Source organism: Capsicum annuum, chromosome 6 (assembly GCF_002878395.1).
Source record: "Capsicum annuum cultivar UCD-10X-F1 chromosome 6, UCD10Xv1.1, whole genome shotgun sequence".
Classification (NCBI taxonomy): domain Eukaryota; kingdom Viridiplantae; phylum Streptophyta; class Magnoliopsida; order Solanales; family Solanaceae; genus Capsicum; species Capsicum annuum.
This window is the reverse complement of record NC_061116.1, coordinates 141,592,198-141,613,327: the sequence shown is the minus strand read 5'-3', so window position 1 is coordinate 141,613,327 and position 21,130 is coordinate 141,592,198.

The following is a 21,130-nucleotide window of genomic DNA, read 5'->3' as shown; positions in this document are numbered from 1 at the left end:
TATACTCATTTACCATGCTATGATTCACCCCTGACATGAACTAGCTCATCTTAGCCCTATTGTATGCAACCACATGAGGGGCATATTAGGATAGATGAGTAAATCAAAGAGAATACTCTCTAACTATCATATTTCCCTGCCTGAGATTGATGAACTCAAGAAATTTGGCATCTCTCAGCTCTTGGGGGAAGAATCTATCTAAGAAAGTCGTGAAAAATTCTTTCCACTCAACAGGACCTGCATCCTCTAACCTTTTTGCTAACTATTGCTTGTACCAAGTGTGAGCAATATCCTACAATTGGTATGTGGATAACTCGGAACTCTAAGAAGAAGTGACTCCCATGATATCAATGACCTTCTGGACTTGGTCAATGAATTCTTGAGGATCCTCGTCTAGCTTAGACCCAAAGAAGGATGAAGGGTTCATTCGGGTGAAGTCTCGAATCATAGCTGCTACTGAATTAGACACTGGTTTGGATGGAACGACTGTTGGTCCTTAATTTTGGGCAGCTACAGACTGAGCAAGAGCGATAAATTCGATCCTAAACTTTGCATGAGAAACATGTTCACCCAAAGGATCTTCAGGCTGAGGAGCTGGCTGACTTCTTCTCTTTGGAGGCACCTTTATGAAATAAGAGAAGAGCAGATTAGACTGAGAGACTAACTTAAGATTATGCTTACTAGCACGACATGAATACTGAAGAAAGGGAACTATTCCTAAAAAATCTCATAGCCTCCTGTACATAAATGTGGCGCGCAACACACCTGTATACCAGACTCTACTAGATGCGACTTTCAGACTTCCTAGGACTCTATTGAACCTTAGGCTCTAATACCAAGTTTGTAACGCCCCAATTTTCTAAATCAGAATGCTACATGGTGCTCATGACCCTGAGGGACCACAAGCTAACCCATGACTGATATTTGTACCTGTACACTGCATATATAATGTAATAATATGGAAATTATGAACATGTAGGCCATAAGGTTTAACTGAATAAAGAATCTATCAAAACATAATATCCATATGGGTAGAAGATACCTAAAATAGCTGAAAACTGAATCAAATCTGAACATGAGTCTGAATATTAAATCTAAAAGCCTGTAAGTACTATCTGAATAAGGATTTGAAGGAACATGCCTTCAACTAACTCTGTCTAGCAAAATTGATTTGAAATAATAAATGAAATAAAATAATATCGCCCTCGAATGGATGAGGACTCACTGGAACTCTGCGGCTGGATGCTATTTCTAATCTGGAGCTCGTGTCTCTGAACCTATGGTGTAACATGAAATAAAGCACCATAGCACAAATGTGTTAGTACAACTGGAGTACTGAGTATACGAGTGAGGCAGGCTAATGCAAAATGGTTTACATGCATGAACAACACTAACTGGTTGACTGACATGAACATGAGAGAGTAAACATACATACATAGTAACTAAGATTATGAGTACATGATAGCTAGATCTGTATACTAATAAATAGTTTACTGATAACTGACATAGCTGAGATTGTAGTTCTGATAACTTGGGCGACTGTATCTGACAGTCTTAAATCTGATGGAACTATCTGAGTTCCGTACTATAACTGAATTTGACTGTATCTAACAATCCTGTTTTACTGATAGCTGAAGAACTATCTGAGTTCTTTTACTAAGACTTAGTATGAAACTGTGGGAGGTAGTTTTTTACTCGACATGACCCATATGTGCCATTATGGCTAAGATGGGGTCTAATATCTACCCTAACTGGAAGGGTGTCAATACCGCCCCACTAGTAAGGACAACATGTAAGCAACCCTCATATAACAGGTAACTCTAGTGAGAATGGTGGGAACCCTCATATAATAGGTTAAGCCACCTCATCTACCCTCATATAACAGGCTGCAATGTCTCAACCTATGCTGGCTACATAGTTCTGGAATGCAAGGATGAATGCTAAGAATCAGACCCTCATATACAGGTGAGTTCCCATCCTTGGGTTCACATGCTGCTAACTCCTACTCCCATCTGAAGATACTAAACATAATTTAACAGACTGTACTAAGTAGAAATTACTGAATTCCATTGACTGATAGAATACTACTGATATCTAATAACTAACTGAGACCATAAGGTTTCCTGAGTAACATGACTGACTGAATTCTACTGAATCATAGCTTGATTTTGTATATCGTGAAACATGACACGAATCTAGGCACACAACTATAGTTTTCATGTACGAATAACCCTAGGACTCGATGGAAGGAAATTGACACAATATGACTAACTTGATCAAAATATTGGAGTCCACAATTCACATCATCATAAATAGAGGATATTATACATCATGTAGTTCCTCAACATATTGAGCATGGGAGGGAGTGCATATATATTCCATGAAAAAACCTCTAGATATCATCTTGAAACTTAAACAACAATCATCAACATGTACATGCTCATATCACCACAAAAATTTCACTAAATAGTATTTAAAACATGGTTCTTGAGCTCTATGAATGGATTGGATCTATAAATGAACACTACACATACCTTAGTGATTGAATATTGAAAGAGATCTAATGTTTCTAAAGGTTCTTGAATAATTCCTTAGGCTTAATCTTGAGGAGATAATCTTGTGAGAAAAACCTAATCTTGTGGTTGAGAGTGTAAGAATGAGTTTTTAAGATGCTTAACTGAAGAAAAATGGGAAAAATTATGCCTCTTTAGGGTTAGAAGTCGTGGAAGGTAAAGGAAAAGACCAAAATACCCTTATAAAATAAATTCCCAGTTGCTGAAAATCATAGCTAACAACATTTGTGACAAGGAGTCAAAAATGTGGTAAGCCATCAATAATGTTGTCACACAGGAGCTGGAATTAATGGTTTCTGCCTAAGTCTAACGACATTTGTGACAAGGCGTCACAAATGTGGTAAGCTACCATAAATGTCGTCACATAGGAGCTGGTTTCTTCCTAAGGCTGACGACATCTATTAAAAGGTCACAAATGTGGTAAGCTACCACAAATGTCATCACTTAGGAGCTGGTTTCTTCTTGAAGATGACGACCTTCGTGATAGGGCGTCACAAATGTGGTAAGCTACCACGAATGTCATAACTTAGGAGCAGGTTTCTTCCTAAGGCTGACGACCTTTGTGATAAGGCTTTACAAATGTTGTAAGCCACCATGAATTTTGTCACTTAGGAGCTGGTTTCTGCCTAAGGTTGACGACCTTAGTTATAGGGCATCACAAATGTGGTAAGCTTCCACGAATGTCATCACACTATTTCTAGCCTGACATGCTTGAGTAAAATAAGAATAACTCTTTTCTCCTATATCAGATTTAGGAGAAATTTGTATCGTTGGAAAGCTATTTCAATTATATATCTGTTGATAGGTCATAAGATCAAAAATTCAAATTATAATGAGAGATATGATTGTTTGAAGTTGACTATACCAATATCCTTCTCAAGAATTCAATCGGTAAGGAATGTTTTGATTTGTCTGATAGCTCGGAGTTATTTGAAGCCTTAATATACATCTAACTTACTTATAAAACTATAAAAGAACCATGATGTATTATGCAAGAGCTTGGTACATGGCTCTAATATTGGTTTGGATTTTTTGGGGTATTATAAAACTACGCACTCCCTTCAGAGAGATGAGAGAGGATAATTCCTTTATCACATCTATTTTCACCCTGTCAACTTTAATCCCTTTTGCAGAAATTTTACGACCAAGAACAATGCCCTCCTTCACCATGAAATTGCATTTTTCCAAATTAAGCGCAAGATTAAATTCCTCACACCGCTGCAATGCTCTACTCAAATTCACCAAGCATAATTAAAAAGAATCACCCACTACTGAAAAGTCATCCATAAACACCTCTAAGGTGTCCTCCACCATTTAGGAGAGAATATACACATCATGCACCATTGGAATATGATGGGTTCATTACATAAACCAAATGGCATCTTCTTGAAAGCAAAAGTACCATACGGGCAAGTGAATGTCGTTTTCTTCTGATCCTCTGGGGTAATAGAAATCTGGTTATAGCTCGAATACCCATCCAAAAAATAATATCATTCTCTTCCCATTAATCGATCAAGTATATGAACCATAAAAGGCATTAGAAAATGGTCCTTCAAAGTCTATGAGTTGAGCTTACAATAGTTCATACAAATTCTCCACGTAGTTACAGGTCTTAGGGGAATTAACTCTTTTTTATCATTCATTACTAAAGTCATGCACCCTTTCTTGGGCATATAATGGACTGGTTTTACGTATTTATTATAAGAAATTGGGTAAACAACTCCTGTATCCATCCATTTAATGATCTCTTTCTTTAAAACCTCTTGCATTGGTGGATTAAGATAGAGTTGATGTTCAATGGCTATTGCACAATCTTTCTCAAGCTGAATCTTATGAGGGAAAATACATAGAGAAATACCAATGATATCAGCAATAGTCCATCCTATATCCCTTTTATATTATCTAAGCATAGAGATAAGTGCCTCAACCTAGTGCTCACCCAAATAAGCATCAATAATCACAGGGAAAGTGTTTCCACTTCCTAGAAACACGTACCATAAATGTCCTAGAAACTTCTATAACTCCAGCACTTGTGGCTCTTTGATAGATGGCTTAGCCGGAGGTGTGGGTTGATTTTTAAGAACTAAGTCCAGCTTCTTGGGGGCATATGAATAAGATCCCATTACTTTCAAAGAACAAACTATCTCTTTGTACTCCTCTATATCTTCACCATCAAAATTCATTAAGACTTCAACTAGAGGTTCCAAAGAAAATTTCTCTTTGATTGGAACCTGGAACCTCTCGCTCATCTTCATAATAGATATCAATAATGTAAAATACACTTATCTCCTTTGGTTGCTTTATAGATTAGCACATATCAAAGTGAACCACCTCATCATTAAGCCTGAACAATAACTTATTATCCCTCAAATCAATAGGACACTCCTGGTTGTGAGGAAAGGTCTACCTAAGATTATGGGTACCTCAAAATACACCTCGCAGTCCAAAATAACAAAGTCCACAGGAAATATGAAATTTGACACCATTACTAAAACATTATATAATATCCCCACTGGACGCTTCACAGACCAGTTGTATATTTGTGGGAGTAGGGTCCCCCAATCCCAATCTCTTATAAATAGCAAGTGACATCAAGTTAATACTCACTCCGAGGTCGCATAATTACTTAGCAAAATAAAGTGACCTAATAGTAAAAGGAGTGGTTAATTCTCCTAGGTCTACTTTTTTTTATACCAAGGATCATGTCAAGATGGTGCTACAATGTTGAAGATTATCCACCAGTTCGTAGCTAACTATTCTCTTATTTCTCATGAGATCCTTCATAAACTTGGCGTATCAGGTCATTTGCTCTAGTGCCTCTACCTCCTGCACTAGCAAAGTCATAAATTTGTTGAACTTTGTGTCATCAGTTTCCTTCTTCTGTCGATGAAGGAAGGGCAGTGGTGGTTTTAGAAGAGTAGTAACTTCTGTCTCCTTCTCCTTTCTCTTTTCTTTCTCTAACTTATTAACCTACTGATGGTTAGATGTACTCACATTACCATCAAGTTTCTTAGACTTCATTAGATGGGTTTTATTTTTTTCAACATCTTCTTCAATCAACTCCCCAATCACATCTTTGGCCATAGAAGGGGCCAGGTAATACTTTACCACTCTGAGTGGTGACTTCTATGCAAGAGATATTATTTTAAGGATTTTTCATGATATCACTCAGAAATGTACTGCTCTTTCTCTAATTAAATATTGTCAAGAGTTGGCTCATCTACTTCTCCTTCTGCTTGATAAAAGTTGACTGTAAATTCACTAGGTGACTCATGGAAAATAAATCACTCTTCATCATTATCACCCCAGTATTGGTCACCTAAACTCCCTTTAACATCTTTTCCATCATGTCCTCCATAGATATTTTGCCTGAACTTGTAGCAGCATTATCTCAATCTACAGGAGTTACATATAGTCTACTCCCATCACTCTTGTTCTTCTAACTTCCATTCTCTCTATCCTTGTAACCAACTTTCTTATAATAATTCCGACCTTGATTCCATTAATTATTGCCTCAGAAACCCCCCAGATTATTTAGATAGTAGGCCTCTTTCTCATAATTTGAATTAGCTCTGCTTTATGACCTAAGGACTTTCACCTTCTCAGAATTCGCAGATAATAAATGTTTGGTAAGCTGATCCATCTAGGTTTTTAAATATACCATGTCTTGGTCACATTCTTCCTCTCTCCTGCATTGTTCTACAGTTATTCTACTAGACATGGTAGAGCTTGCTACCTCAAAATCCCTAGTATGCCAAGCTCTACTCTTTTTGGTCATCCTATCAAGCATTTCAGAAGCTTCTAGAAAGGTGAGATCCATAAATGCTCCACTTGCAGCATTATCAACAACTGGTTTCATAAAATAATTAAAGGATCTATTAAGAGTCTTCATCAAACGCACGTCAGTTATTTTGTGATTAGGATGCTACACCAACTTCTTCTTAAACCTCTCCCAAGTCTCATGGAGAGCCTCAGTCGGGAGCTTCTTGAAATTACTAATCTCGTCCCTTAACTATAACATCCTAGATGGTGGAAAGAACCTTTCTCAGAACACTCCTTTCAGCTGCCTCCTGTTTATTATAGAATCAGGAGTCAACCCATTAAGACATTATGTTACCTTCCCAGACAGAGACAACGGAAATAGACATAGATGGATGGTATTCATCCTTACTCCTATAGTTACAAAATTCACTAAATGCATATTCAGATCATCACCCAAAATTACACCAAATAGCCCCTTCAAATGAAGTAGTTTGATCATAGTACTCGTGATGTTAAACTTAGCTCCGGGTACCAAAGGTCCAAGAATAATAGCTCTAGTTGTACCTGCTCCATCCATTTCCTTCTCATCCTCCTCAAGATCAAAATATACAGGTTGCCGATCTTGACTTGCTCTGAAAGAATGATTTCTATTCACATTACAGTTCACTGGTGCAGCCATATTCTCAAAACGCCTTTGATTAGCAGGATCTAATAAATTATCATCTCCCAAGTTTTCTTCATCTGGGTTAGGGTAAAGCACTGCTTGACCATAATTTTGTTGGTTAAGCTAAGCTCTAGCTAGAATGGCTAATTTGTCTGCTTCCCATTGATCTTCTATTCTACAAATCAATTGAGGCTCAAGATGTGCTGGTAATAATGGTTCACCTAAACTCCTTATATTTGGAATACAAAAAAATACCCTGCATGGAACAAAATCAATAAATAAAAGTAAAATTTAGGAAACTTGACCAAAAGTCAACTAATTATCACAAACTTAATTGGCAACCTATTCCTTGACAATAGTGCAAAAATTTGATACACCCAAATTATGACTCTCATTAGAAAGTGTAAGAGTTCACTATCAAATTTAGAACCCAACTAGGTTGGGGTCGAATCCCTCAGGGAATACTGTGTTCACTAAGTATTGTGGTTGTTACTAGATAGTTGATCAAAGGTTCCTGATTAAAGAGGGTTTTGAATTGGTAATAGTATTTAAATAGTTGTAACGATTAGTATGCCAACAAGCGAGTTTTATTAAAAGTACTAATTCAATAAGAACAAAAAACTATATTTATGTTCACCAAGTTATTCAAACAGATGGGGTTGTGAGTTATCTTAAATTCCCAATTTACAAGTTCAATTGTAAGATTTATTGAACTCTAAAGATTACCCATTTGTTTCTCAATCTAAATGGGTAGTTTACCCTTTGATTCTTAAAAAATCAAAGAATATATGAATTTATTCAACAAATCTCTCATGTGAGTCAATCCTTGTTACGACATCAACTCCTAATCCACAGGTTGAGGCATTTATACTTCATGTAAAGTCCTTCTTTTCCAAATATATACTTTTCTTCTCAGACAAGTAATGTTCTTAGGCTCACCCACCAAGAAAGGTCATTAAAGTGAAGAAGGGTTAAAACAATCTTAATTACATATGGAAATTAAGCATTATCACAACCCCAATCAGTTATTCACATCAAGTCTCCCGTAATCCTAGTTATGGGAGTTTAGCCACACCTCTCAAGAGAAGAAGAGGAAATCATTGTGTTCTTCATAAATGGATTGAAAGAATTACTTACAGAGGTTACAATAGTTGTTCTTGAATCTTCATTGATAATATGAATAAATATAACTAGATCAATAATTCTAGCTTGAATCATAAAGAATAATACGTACAATAAGGTTTATAGCTAGAAAATATGATAAAAGATACCTAAATAAAACCTAAACTGGGTATTAGATGTTCCCAGGTCCTGCTGATTTGAAATTTGAACTCATTAAGACCGTGTCATGGTTGATGGTCACTCTAACGGCCTGTCGGCAGGATGACGGTTCATAACGTGAACCGTCACTGATGGTCCCACAGTGTCTCATTCTGGTTAAGGGCTGATGGTCAATTTGGTGGACCATCAATATTTTAGAGGTTCGTAACATGGATCATCGCATGTTCCTCCTGAAACCCATTGTCTACTTTATCTTGATGACCAAGTTAGAGATCTGTCAGTGATGTGATGGTCTATCACTTGGATCAATGCAGGAATTACTCATTTGATCCTTTCTGCTTAACTCTGACCGTCACCCTAACGATCCATCGCATGGCTGACGGTCTGCCAGTTCAACTATTATTGGCCTTTTTCTACTACTTTTCCAAATTTCTTCTTCAGCTAACTCTTTGATTTGAAAATACTAAAACCCAGCATTATATACAACATCAGTTTCTTAAAAATGCACAATCATCCCTTAAAAAAGATGCAAAATATTCCATCAAAAGTCGAAACATCAGGCCTCAATGACTAAGTAATGTATATCTAATATTGGCCTATCTATGTTGATCTTTTGTCAAGGATTCTTACCTATAATTGATAGAGCCTTATAATTATTACGATTATATGTATAGTAATCCTAAGGCGTAAGTGGGTTCTCTAGAGCCTTTAGGGCATCGAATGCCTGTGTGTCTCAATGGGATAGGACACGTGATTGTGATATCATGCAAAAGCTTCTTAAAAGGGTGAAATTAATGATTTAGTGGATTTCATGAGGTTTTCTTTGGCATTTTGGTAAGCTAGGTTTACCTTTCTTATAGATCAGGCTAAATTGTGGAATATTTAAGATAATATGCAAGATATGGGTTGGAAATTAGTTATTCGAAGTATATTTAGTATACTTTGAATCTTTTAGTCGACAAGAAACCATAAATTAGGAGTAGTTGATTTAAATTATCCTTCATTAGGTAAAATTGATGTTTTAGGACTAAAATATGGCCTGACTAAGACTACTGGTGAAATTAGATATCTTATCCTAGCTCGGGATATAAATAACCTTAGAATGAATCTCGGGGGTGAGAATTGGGCCCCTCCAACCCACTTTAGGCCAAGACTACTATTAGTTCCTCGTAGACTTTATAGGCTTATTACATCTTCTAAATGTATATTCTATAGCTTGAGGAGCATAGATATATGATACTTTATTCTATATTGATACTTGGAAAATATATTAGTTCTAGTTCAAGTTTTGCGATTTATAATACTAAGATCGGCTAATTTTTGATATTATTCATGATATGAGTTTTGGTTCAAGTGTGGCAAATGATGATATGAGTTTTGGTTAAAGTCTGACAAATAATGATATATTTTCTAGTTTATTCTAGTATTTAGAGGTTATTTATGATATGTTTACTACATGGAAAGATTAATGATCATGATTTTGAGATACAAATACTTAGTATAATTAAAATTTTTACTTCTATTGATTGCATGCTCTGGGCTTATAGGATCCTGTGCTAGGTTATTTACTTTTCCGTACTTAATGGCTTGTAGGGTCCTATTTTTTAGTGATAGATATGTGTTCCTTAATTTTATTATTCTAGCTATTTATTTACAGTATTTGGAGCATTATTCTAGGTTTTTCCTCTTAGCTTGACTTAGCTTATTTTTCGTGGATCTTTATTATACTTATATTATGATTTAACATTGTCGGTTGATGATTCCTATGGAGTACCTGAGGCTTTGGTACCCATACTACACTTTCGTACCTTTTTTATGCAGATTAGAGTACTAGTTACCACCGTTGATGCTCCATTTTCTCATTCTTCTATTTTCTTCTTATTCTTTCTATATTTGAGGCTGACATATATTGACTATGATAGTAATCATATTTTATTCATTTAGTGGTTCTTGTACTAACATTACTAGGTCGTGAAACGTTATTTACTATCTTATTTATCTTCTGTCCCATTATTTTTCCTTGATTTATTATTGTAAGCCTTTATTGGCATATTTTTTGCATTCATACCATTTTGTTTACCAAAATACCCCATTGTTTTTACCTATTTACTATAGTTTGTCTTACCTACAAGTAGGATAAAATAGGTGCCAACATTACTCGTAAATCAAATCGTGACATATTTGAGCAGATTCAAAGTCATCAGTCTGAGTATGGTAGACTTCGCAACATTCATGATCAAGTACTGAGAGGTGAGTCAAGGATATCTATCTCAAATTCAAAGGATATTTTGAGATTCGATGGTCATTTTTGTCTTTCGAGGGTTGAAGACTTGATTCAGTTGATACTTTGTGATAAATATAGCTCCAGATATTCCGTTCACCCTCGGACTACTAAGATGTACAGATATTTGAGATGATATTTGTTATGGAGTGGTATGAAAAAGGATTTAGTAGACTTTATTGCTCAATGTATGTGTTGTCAATAGGTAAAGGGCGAGCTGCAATACCCCAAAAAATTTATCGTTGAAATTTTGTGCGTAAATATGTTGGGTTCTATCTTCTAGAATGAATTATAAATTTTTCGTGCGGAATGTCTTAGATTATGACCCACCATTGTGTAGAGTATTGAATAATATTTCCAACGATATATGGATCATACAAAATGAACACCCGAGCGACGAGTTATGAACATTCCGATTCAACCGTGAATAGTAATGAACAGTAAAATGTGCAGGAAAAAGTACTGAGGCCTGGCGTATTTTTTCTCCAACTTTAAATAATTATAACTCCTTGTACATAATGATCTGGGTGATCTACTATGTATCAACGGAAAGCTCTGCAAGTCCTCTTTCCAATGAAATTGGTTTCATCCAATTTGTCTATCGGTGCAAAAAGTTATGGTCGATCTACTTCAACCTATCAAAAGCAAATTTTGGGTCAACTTCAAACAATCACAACTTCTCGTACACAATGATCTGGGTGATATACTATATATAAATGGAAAGATATGAGAGTTCCCTTTCTAATGAAATTGGTTTTATCCAATTTGGATGTCGAAGTAAAACATTATAGTTGATCTACTTCAGACTATAAAAATAGTCCACCAAAGGACAGATTCGAGAATTATTTAATTTTTAGGATCGTTTTGGTCATTCCCCTTGACCCAAAATCGGTTCAAACCCTATATTAAAGCCTATTAGAAGAGTTATATGTTATATTTCATCAAATTCCCTCAAAGAGAAAACCCTAAGCTCCTACATCCAACTTCAAGAACTTCCAAAGTTCACCATTAGTTCTGCAAATTTATTCAAGATTCCAAGTTCCTAGTTCAAGAACTCCAAGAAACATAATTCAAAGGCACGATTAACATCTCAAAAATGAGTATCAATCTAAAGTTCATCATTCAAGGTATGTGGGGGTTTTCAACAAGAACTCTCTTTTGTTCTTGTGCCCAAAAGTAATTTTCTTTACAAAGGCATGATTTTTATTTGATTTTCACAAATTTGAAGCATGAACCCATATCTTATGATGATTGTTATGAAATCTTTATGTTTATGATTTTGAAAGATGAATTTATATGTGTGTAGATACAAAGCATGGATCTTGAATGATATTTATCATGATTTTGATATTTGGGTCGTGAATGAAATTGTGTTTTTTTGAGAAAGTGTGTCATAAGCACGTTGATGTTGAATATTTGAGATATTTTGAATGATTTGACCTTTTGATCTTAATTGATTTGTTTTGAACTCGAGTGTGAAAGAAATCCACAACGTGGTTGATTTTGATAGATGGGAAGCATGATGGCTCCCGATGTATATTTATATATTACTGAAAATATTTTGTTGTGGATTGTCTTTGAAATGATCTGAGCTAAGTTCGGGAGAAATCTCTAGCACCGAGTGGGAGGTATAAAGCGACCTTACTTTCTTAGAACTACGTGCCCCCGTAGGAGTGAGTCTGAGACTGATTTATATAGTGATCAATAGTTTGTATGGATTTAATATCGATAGTCCTACTCCAATGACAAGGATAGGGTGGCTCTCCCCAACGTGGGTTGTACGTTGGACTCCATGTAGCTCACATGGTTTATGTCGGTTATAGGATCTCCCAGTGTGTGTGTTTCCTTGTGTCTATGGTGAATGGTGAAGTGATTTGAAAGTGGAATTGTGAAATTTATTCTTTCGAAAGACTTAAATGATATTTATATTATGAAAATTGATATTTTTGATGAACTGAAGTTGATTGACAAATTATATGATGACTCACATGTGTTATTGTACTTATTTCATCCTCTCATGATTATGATGATTTTCTTCGAGCTATGTGAGTTTTTCATACATCCTGTATATTTTTTATAAATATTTATGATGATGATATTTATACAACTGCATACACCCCTATATACTCGATTCCTTTCCATGGTACTAACCCATATCTTTGGATGTGGGCTGTATTTTCTCGAAATATAGGTTTAGGTGCTTAGTTCCAGGTTTGACAGTGATTCTTTGGGCATGCTGTTTTACATCCTCTGTTGTGGTGAGTCCTCATGTTACGAGGATGTGATGTCTGATGTTGGTTTCATGGAATTGTTTACATTTGATAACTGAGTATGAGTCAGTTGAGGTATGTCTCAACGGCTCGCTACTTTTATTGATTTTCTTAGAGGCTTGTTGGACTAGTATAGATGTTGGGAGTTGACTAATAAGTTGTATTTTGTTATATTTCTGAAATACTTTTGTTCTTAGATGATGACTACTCTGTTGATATTTGAGGGTTATTTATGGAAACCCCGTTGATTTATGTTGAACTGAATGAAAATGGCTCAAAGGGTTGGCTGGGGACTACTCGTATCCTCAAGCACTGTGTGACGCTCCGAGATCTATTTTCTGGGGCATCACAAACTTAGTATCAGAGCCTAAGGTTTTAAGGTGTCCTAGGGAGTCTGACAAGCCACGTTAAGCAGTGTCTTGATCATCGGTATGTAGCGGGCCACATCTATGAGCAAGAGGCTACAAGACATTTTAGAAAACAGTGTGATTCTTTCTTTCAGAAGTCTATCATTCTTAAAGTGTCTTTTTCTGCTATTGATTCGTGCTTTCCTCTTTTAGAAATATGCCTCCACGTCGAGCGAGAAGAAATAATGATGGTCAGCAACTTCAGCTCGCTGACCCATTAAATGAAAATGTGTCTCATGCTAAATTTTTGGAAGCCTTTCAGGTGCTGGCCCAAGCTGTTATTGTAAATTTTCAGGCCAACTCGGCCCCAGCTCCACAGTAGCAGGGAGGTGATTCAGCTGCTGCCAGGATCTGTGACTTCATGCAGATGAATCTGCCAGAATTCTATGGGTCCAAGTCTGATGAGGATCCACGATTGTTTTTAGAGGAGGTGTGGAAGATTACTCAGGTGATGCATGTATCTGAGGAACATAGTGTGGAGTTGGCTACGTATTGGTTGAAAGACCTTGCTTATGACTGGGTTGTTGCTTGGAGGAAAGGTAGAGGTAAGGTTGTTATCCCTACAACTTGGTAAGAGTTCCAGGATACATTGTTGGATAAGTTTTTCCCTTTGGAGATGAGGGAGGCGAAGGTGGAAGAGTTTATGACCCTGCGATAGGGCTCTATGATTGTTAGGGAGTACTTTCTAAAGTTCAATCAGTCAGCGAAGTATGCTCCTAACTTAGTGGACGATAATTGGGTTAGTATGAGTAAGTTTGTGACTGGAGTATCTAGTTATGTGGTTAAGGAGTGTAGGTTTACTATGATGAATAGTGAGATGAATATTTCTAGGCTGATGATTCATGCCCAATAGATTAAGGTAGACAATATTAAGAAGAGAGATAGAATGAGAGGTAATAAGAGAGCTAGGTCCGAGTAGCACGGACAGGGTCAGACTAGATCGCAGGAAGGGTGTCGCCCTCAGTATTAGGATCATTCTTCTATGCCAGCACCATCATTTTCTAGTGCTCCTGTGCCTAGAGGTAGGCAGGATCAAGGTAGCAAGTCATATGTATCCAGGTCCCAGTACAGTGCTGGAAGTAAGCCAAATCATCCTCTGTGTCCTAAGTGTGGTAGGGCTCATTTGGGTGAGTGTTAGGGTGAGAAGAGGGGTTATTTTCGGTGTGGGGACATGGGTCATAGAGTTAGAGATTGTCCACAGGATGGACAAGGGCGTCGTGACTATCGCCCTCTAACCCAGACTCAGACTGTTAGTACTCAGTTCTAGCGACTTACCCAGCCCTAGCTTAGGGTGCCTCTTCTAGCAATGATGGAGGGCAGTGCCAGAATAGATTCTATACTTTACTATCCTGCCAGGAATAGGAGAACTCTCCTGATGTTATTACTGGTATGCTTCGTATATTTCAGTTCGATGTGTATGCTTTGTTAGATTTTGTATCCAGTTTCTCGTATGTTACACTTTTGGTTGCTGTGAATTTTGAAATAAGTCCTGAGATTATTCTTGAGCCTATCCTACTTTCTAACCCAGTGGGTGATTCGATTGTTGCCCCGAAAGTGTATAAAAAGTTTCCTATTACCGTTCTTCATAGAGTCTTGTTGGTTGATCTGATTGAGTTAGACATGGTAGATTTTGATGTAATTCTGGGTATGGACTGGCTGTATTATTCTTATGCCTCTATTGATTGTCGGACCCGAGTGGTCAAGTTTCAGTTTTCTGGTGCATCCGTGTTTGAGTGGTCTGGGAATTCTGTGTCACCCAAGAGTCATTTTATCTCTTACCTCAAAGCTAGAAAGCTTATTTTCAAGGGGTGTATTTACCAGTTGGTTAGATTCAAAGACACTAAGTCTGAGACTCCAACTCTCCAGTCTATTAACATCGTTAATGAGTTTTCTGATGTCTTTCTGGATGATCTCCCAGGGATACTCCTGATAGAGAGATAGAATTTGGGATTGATCTTTTTCCCGATACTCAGCCCATTTCTATTTCTCCTTACCATATGGCCCCTGCAGAACTTAAGGAGTTGAAAGAGCAACTCAAAGATCTACTAGATAAGGGTTTCATAAGGCCCAGTGTTTCTCCTTGGGGTGCTCCTGTGTTGTTTGTGAGAAAGAAAGATGGCTCTTTGTGTATGTGCATTCATTACAACCAACTGAATAAAGTCACCGTAAAAAATAGGTACCTACTTCTGAGAATAGATGATTTGTTTGACCAATTGCAAGGTGCAAGTTATTTTTCAAAGATAGACCTTCATTCCAGCTATCATCAACTCAAAGTTAGGGAGTGTGACATCCCAAAAACCGCTTTTCGAACTCGTTATGGCCAGTTTGAGTTTCTTGTTATGTCTTTTGGGTTAACTAATGCCCCAACAGCTTTCATGGACCTCATGAATCGAGTGTTCAGACCATATCTGGATATGTTTGTCGTAGTGTTTATCAATGATATACTGGTGTACTCCCGTAGTGAGAATGAACATTCTAATTATCTCCGAACTATCTTGCAAACCCTTAGAGATCACAAGTTGTTTGCCAAGTTCAGTAAGTATGAGTTTTTGCTAAGGTCAGTTGCTTTTCAGGGTCATATCATTTCTTTTAAGGGTATTAGAGTTGATCCCTAAAAGACCAAAGCTGTAAGAAATTGGCCTAGACTTATTTCTCCGACTGATATCCAAAGCTTCTTAGGTTTAGCTGGCTATTACTACCGTTTTGTTGAGGATTTCTCCTCTATAGCGTCTTCTATGACTTGGTTGACCCAAAAAAAAGTGAATTTCTTGTGGTCCGAATCTTGTGAGAAGAGTTTTTAGGAGTTGAAGACTCGACTCACTTCAGCCCCTATTTTGACATTGCCTGATGGTGGTGATGGTTTTGTGGTGTACTGTGATGCTTTGAGAGTTAGGTTGGGTTGTGTATTGATGCAGAAGGTTAAGGTGATAGCTTATGCTTCTAGACAGTTGAAACCCCATCAGAAAAATTACCCCACCCATGACCTTGAGTGGCTGTTGTTGTGTTTGCTTTGAAAATCTGGAGACACTATTTGTATGGTGTCCATGTTGATATTTTCATTGATCATAAGAGTCTGAAGTATGTGTTTACCCAGAGAGAATTGAATCTTAGGAAGAGATGATGGTTAGAATTGTTAAAGGACTATGATATGAGTGTGTTATACCATCCGAGCAAGGCCATTGTTATGGCAGATGCCCTAAGTAGAGTGTCCATGGGTAGTGTTTCGTATGTGGTAGAAGTTAAGAAAGAGTTGGCTCGTGATGTACACATTTGGATAGATTGGGGTTTAGGTTATTTAACTCTGTTGAAGGTAGTATAGGGGTTCAGAGTAGTTCCGAATCCTCCTTGGTTTCATAAGTGAAGGAAAAACAATACTTAGATGCTAGTTTGGTCAGACTAAAGGAGTCAGTCAAGGACAAAAAAGTAGAGGTTTTCTCCCAAGGAGGAGATGGTGTGTTGAGATTCTAGGGTAGATTGTGTGTCCCGGATGTTGATAATCTGAGACAGAGGATTATGGCTGAAGCACATAGGGCGCGATATTCTATTCATCCTAGTGCCACTAAGATGTACTGAGACTTACGAGAAATCTATTGGTGGAGTGGCATGAAGAAAGATATAGCAGTATTTGTAAATAAGTTTGCAACATGCCAACAGGTTAAGGTTGAACACCAAAGACCTGGTAGTATGATGCAAGAGTTTAGTATTCCCATCTAGAAGTGGGAAGAGATAAATATGAACTTCGTAATTGGTTTACCTCCTCCCCGACGCCATCATGATTCCATTTGGGTTGTGGTTGATAGGTTAACTAAGTCTGCTCATTTCTTGCCTGTTCATACTTCATATACTGCTGAGAATTATGCTAGATTGTATATCCGAGAGCTAATCAGACTGCATAGAGTTCCCTTGTCTATTATTTCAGATAGGGGTACTCAGTTCACTTCGCAATTTTGGAAAGCTTTTCAGCAGGGTCTTGGTACCCAAGATTTTTTGAGTTTTGCCTTTCATCCGCAAACCGATGGTTAGGCTGAGCGGACCATCCAGACCTTAGAGGATATGTTGAGAGTTTGTGCACTTGACTTTAAGGGAAGTTTTGATGATCACTTACCGTTGATAGAGTTTACTTACAATAATAGTTTCAACTCTAGTATTGGCATGGCTCCGTTTGAAGCCATATTTGGGAGGAAGTATAGATCACCCATAGGTTGGTTTGAAATGGGAGAAACGGCTGTGAGTGGTCCTAATTTGGTATTTGAGGCTATGGAAAAAGTTAAGTTGATTAGGGAAAGGTTGAAAACTGCACAGAGTCGTCAAAAGTCATATGCGGATGTTAAAAGAAGAGACCTTGAGTTTGAAGATGGTGACCTAGTGTATCTAAAAATTTCACCCATGAGGGGGATGAAGAGATTTGGAAAGAAGGGGAAGCTTAGTCCCCGTTATGTTGGTCTTTACAAAATTCTTAGCCGTGTTGGTAAGGTAGCTTCTGAGGTCGAGTTGCCTTCTGAGTTGTCCTCTGTTCATCCAATATTCCATGTATTCATCCTTAGAAAGCATATTAGCGATGCTGTGGTAGTGGATTCCTCTGTAAGTGCTGACATTCAAGAAAATCTTTCTTTTGATGAGATTCCTGTTGAGATTCTTAATTTTAGTGTCCGAAGACTAAGGAACAAAGAAGTTCCCTTGGTCAAGGTGTTGTGGCAAAACCAATCTGTTGAGGGTACAACTTGGGAAACTGAGGTGGATATGTGACCAAAGTACCCGCACCTATTTTTCGCGAACTTCGATCAAGCCGAAGGTACCGTTCGTTCCTAAATCATGCACTTTTGATAAAAGTTGCAGCAGTTTAGCTGTCATTTATTATGTGTTCAGCTGTAGTTTCTTGAATTTATGCATTCTATATTGCATTTGTAGTGACAAACAAAGGGGAGATGAGTCTAATGAATGGTTTCAGCTGTATGATCTATTCCCTATCTAATCTTGGCATGCATAGTATCATTCGAGGATGAATGTTTCCAAGGGGTGGATGATGTAATACCTCAGGAAATGTTTCGTTGAAATTTTGTGCGTAAACGTTTTGGGTTCTATCTTCTAGAATGAATTGTAAATTTTTTGTGTAGAATGTCTTAGATTATGACACACAATTGCATAGAGTATCGAATAAGCTTTCCAAGATATGTGGATCATAAAAAACGGACACCCGAGTGATGAGTTATGAACATTTCGATCGAACCATGAATAGTAGGGAATAGTAAAACGTGCAGGAAAAATTATTGAGGCCTGGCGTATTTTTGCTCAACATTTAAATGATCATAACTACTTGGACATAATGATCTGGGTGATCTACTATATATCAACGGAAATCTCTGCGAGTCCTCTTTCCAATAAAATTGGTTTCATCCAATTTGTTTATCGGAGCAAAAAGTTATGGTCCATCTACTTCAGCCTATCAAAAGTGAATTTTAGGTCAATTTCAAATGATCATCACTCCTCGTACACTATGCTCTGGGTGAGATACTATACATCAAAGGAGAGTTATAAGAGTCCTCTTGCTAATGAAATTTGTTTCATCCAGTTTGGATATCGAAGTAAAACGTTATGGTTGATCTACTTTAGACTATCAAAACAGTCCACCAAAGGACAGATTTGAGAATTATTTGATTTTTAGGGGCGTTTTGGTCATTCCCCCTCATCCAAAATCCATCCAAACCCTATATTAAAGCCTATTAGAAGTATTATATGTTATATTTCGTCAAATTGCCTCAAAAAGAAAACACTAAGCACCTACATCCAACTTCAAGAACCTCCAAAGTTCACCATTAATTTTGTAAATTTATTCAAGATTCCAAGTTCCTAGTTCTAGAACTCCAAGAACCATCATTCAAAGGCACGATTAATATCTCAAAAACGAGTATCGATCTAATGTTCATCATTCAAGGTATGTGGGGTTTTTCAATAAGAACTCTCTTTTGTTCTTGTACCCAAAAGTAATTTTCTTTACAAAGGCATGATTTTTATTTGATTTTAACAAATTTGAAGCATGAACTCATATCTTATGATGATTATTATGGAATCTTTATGTTTATGATTTTGAAAGATGAATTTACATGTGTGGATATATAAAACATGAATCTTGAACGATATTTATCATGATTTTGTTATTTCGGTCGTGAATCCCCATTGGAAATTGTGTTTTTTGAGAAAGTGTGTGTTATAAGCACGTTGATGTTGAATATTTGAGATATTTTGAATGATTTGAACTTTTGGTCTTAATGGAGTTGTTTTGAACTTGAGTGTGAAAGAAATCCACAACGTGGTTGATTTTGATAGGTGGGAAACATGATGGCTCCCAATGTATATTTATATATTACTGAAATTGTTTTATTGTGGATTGTCTTTGAAATGATCTAAGCTAAGTCTGGAAGAACTCTTTAGCACCAAGTAGGAGGTATAAAGCGACCTTACTTCCCTAGAACTACGTGCCCCCGTAGGAGTGAGCCTGAGGCTAATTTATATAGTGATCACTAGTTTGTGTGGATTTTATATTAATAGTCCTACTCCAATGGCAAGGATAGGATGGCTCTCCCCAATGTGGGTTGTACGTTGGACTCCATATAGCTCACATGGTTTATGTCGGTTATAGGATCTCCCAGTGTGTGTGTGTTTCTTTGTGTCTATGGTGAATAGTGAAGTGATTTGAAAGTGGAATTATGAAAGTTATCCTTTCGAAAGATTTAAATAATATTTAATTATGAGAATTGATATTCTTGATGAACTGAAAGTGATTGACAAATTATATGATGACTCATATGTGTTATTGTACTTATTTCATCCTCTCATGATTATGATGATTTTCTTCGGGCTATGTGAGTCTTTCATACATCCTGCATATTTCTTATAAATATTTATGATGATGATGTTTATACAACTGCATACACCCCTATATACTCGGTTCCCTTCCATGGTACTGACCCACATCTTCGGATATGGGCTGCATTTTCTCGAAATATAGGTTCAGGTGCTCAGTTCTAGGTTCGACAGTGATTCTTTAGGCACACTGTTCTACATCCTCTATTGTGGTGAGTCCTCATGTTTCGAGGACGTGATGTCTGGTGTTGGTTTCACGGAATTATTTACATTTGGTAACTGAGTATGAGTCAGTTGAGGCATGTCTCAATGGCTCGCTATTTTTATTGATTTTCTTAGAGGCTTGTCAGACTAGTATAGATGTTGGGAGTTGTCTAATAAATCGTATTTCGTTATCTTTCTGAAATTCTTTTATTCTTGGATGATGATTACTCTGTTGATATTTAAGGGTTATTTATGGAAACACCATTTATTTGTGTTGAACTAAATAAAAATAGCTCAAAGGGTTAGCTTGGGGCTACTCGTAGCCTCAAGCACCGTGTGATGCTCCAGGACCTATTTTCTAGGGGGTTACACGAGCATCCTAGACTTTTTGGATAACTTTAGAGGCTGCCCATTCATAAGTGGAAATAGGAGTGGATTACTCTAGATTACATGAGTAGTTTTCCTCGTACTTCTCATGGTTCCAACAACATTTGGGTCATCATTCTTTAATTGACCAAATCAGCTAGTTTTATCCTTATTCAGATTTCCTTAAAAGTTTAGCACTTATCTATGTTTAGGAGATAGTCTGACTTTATGAAATACCCATATCCATTAATTTATGTAGAAGTTCACTGTTCACTTTTAGATTTTGGAAGAATTTTTAGGAAAATTTGGGTACTCATATTGAAATTAGCACTATTTTTCACCTCAGCTAATGTATAGTCGAGGTAGACTATTAGGTTCTAGATGACATGCTTTGCATATGTGTTATAGACTTTGGAGGTCAAGTGGAAAACCTATTTAGCCTTGGCCGAGTTTTGTTATAA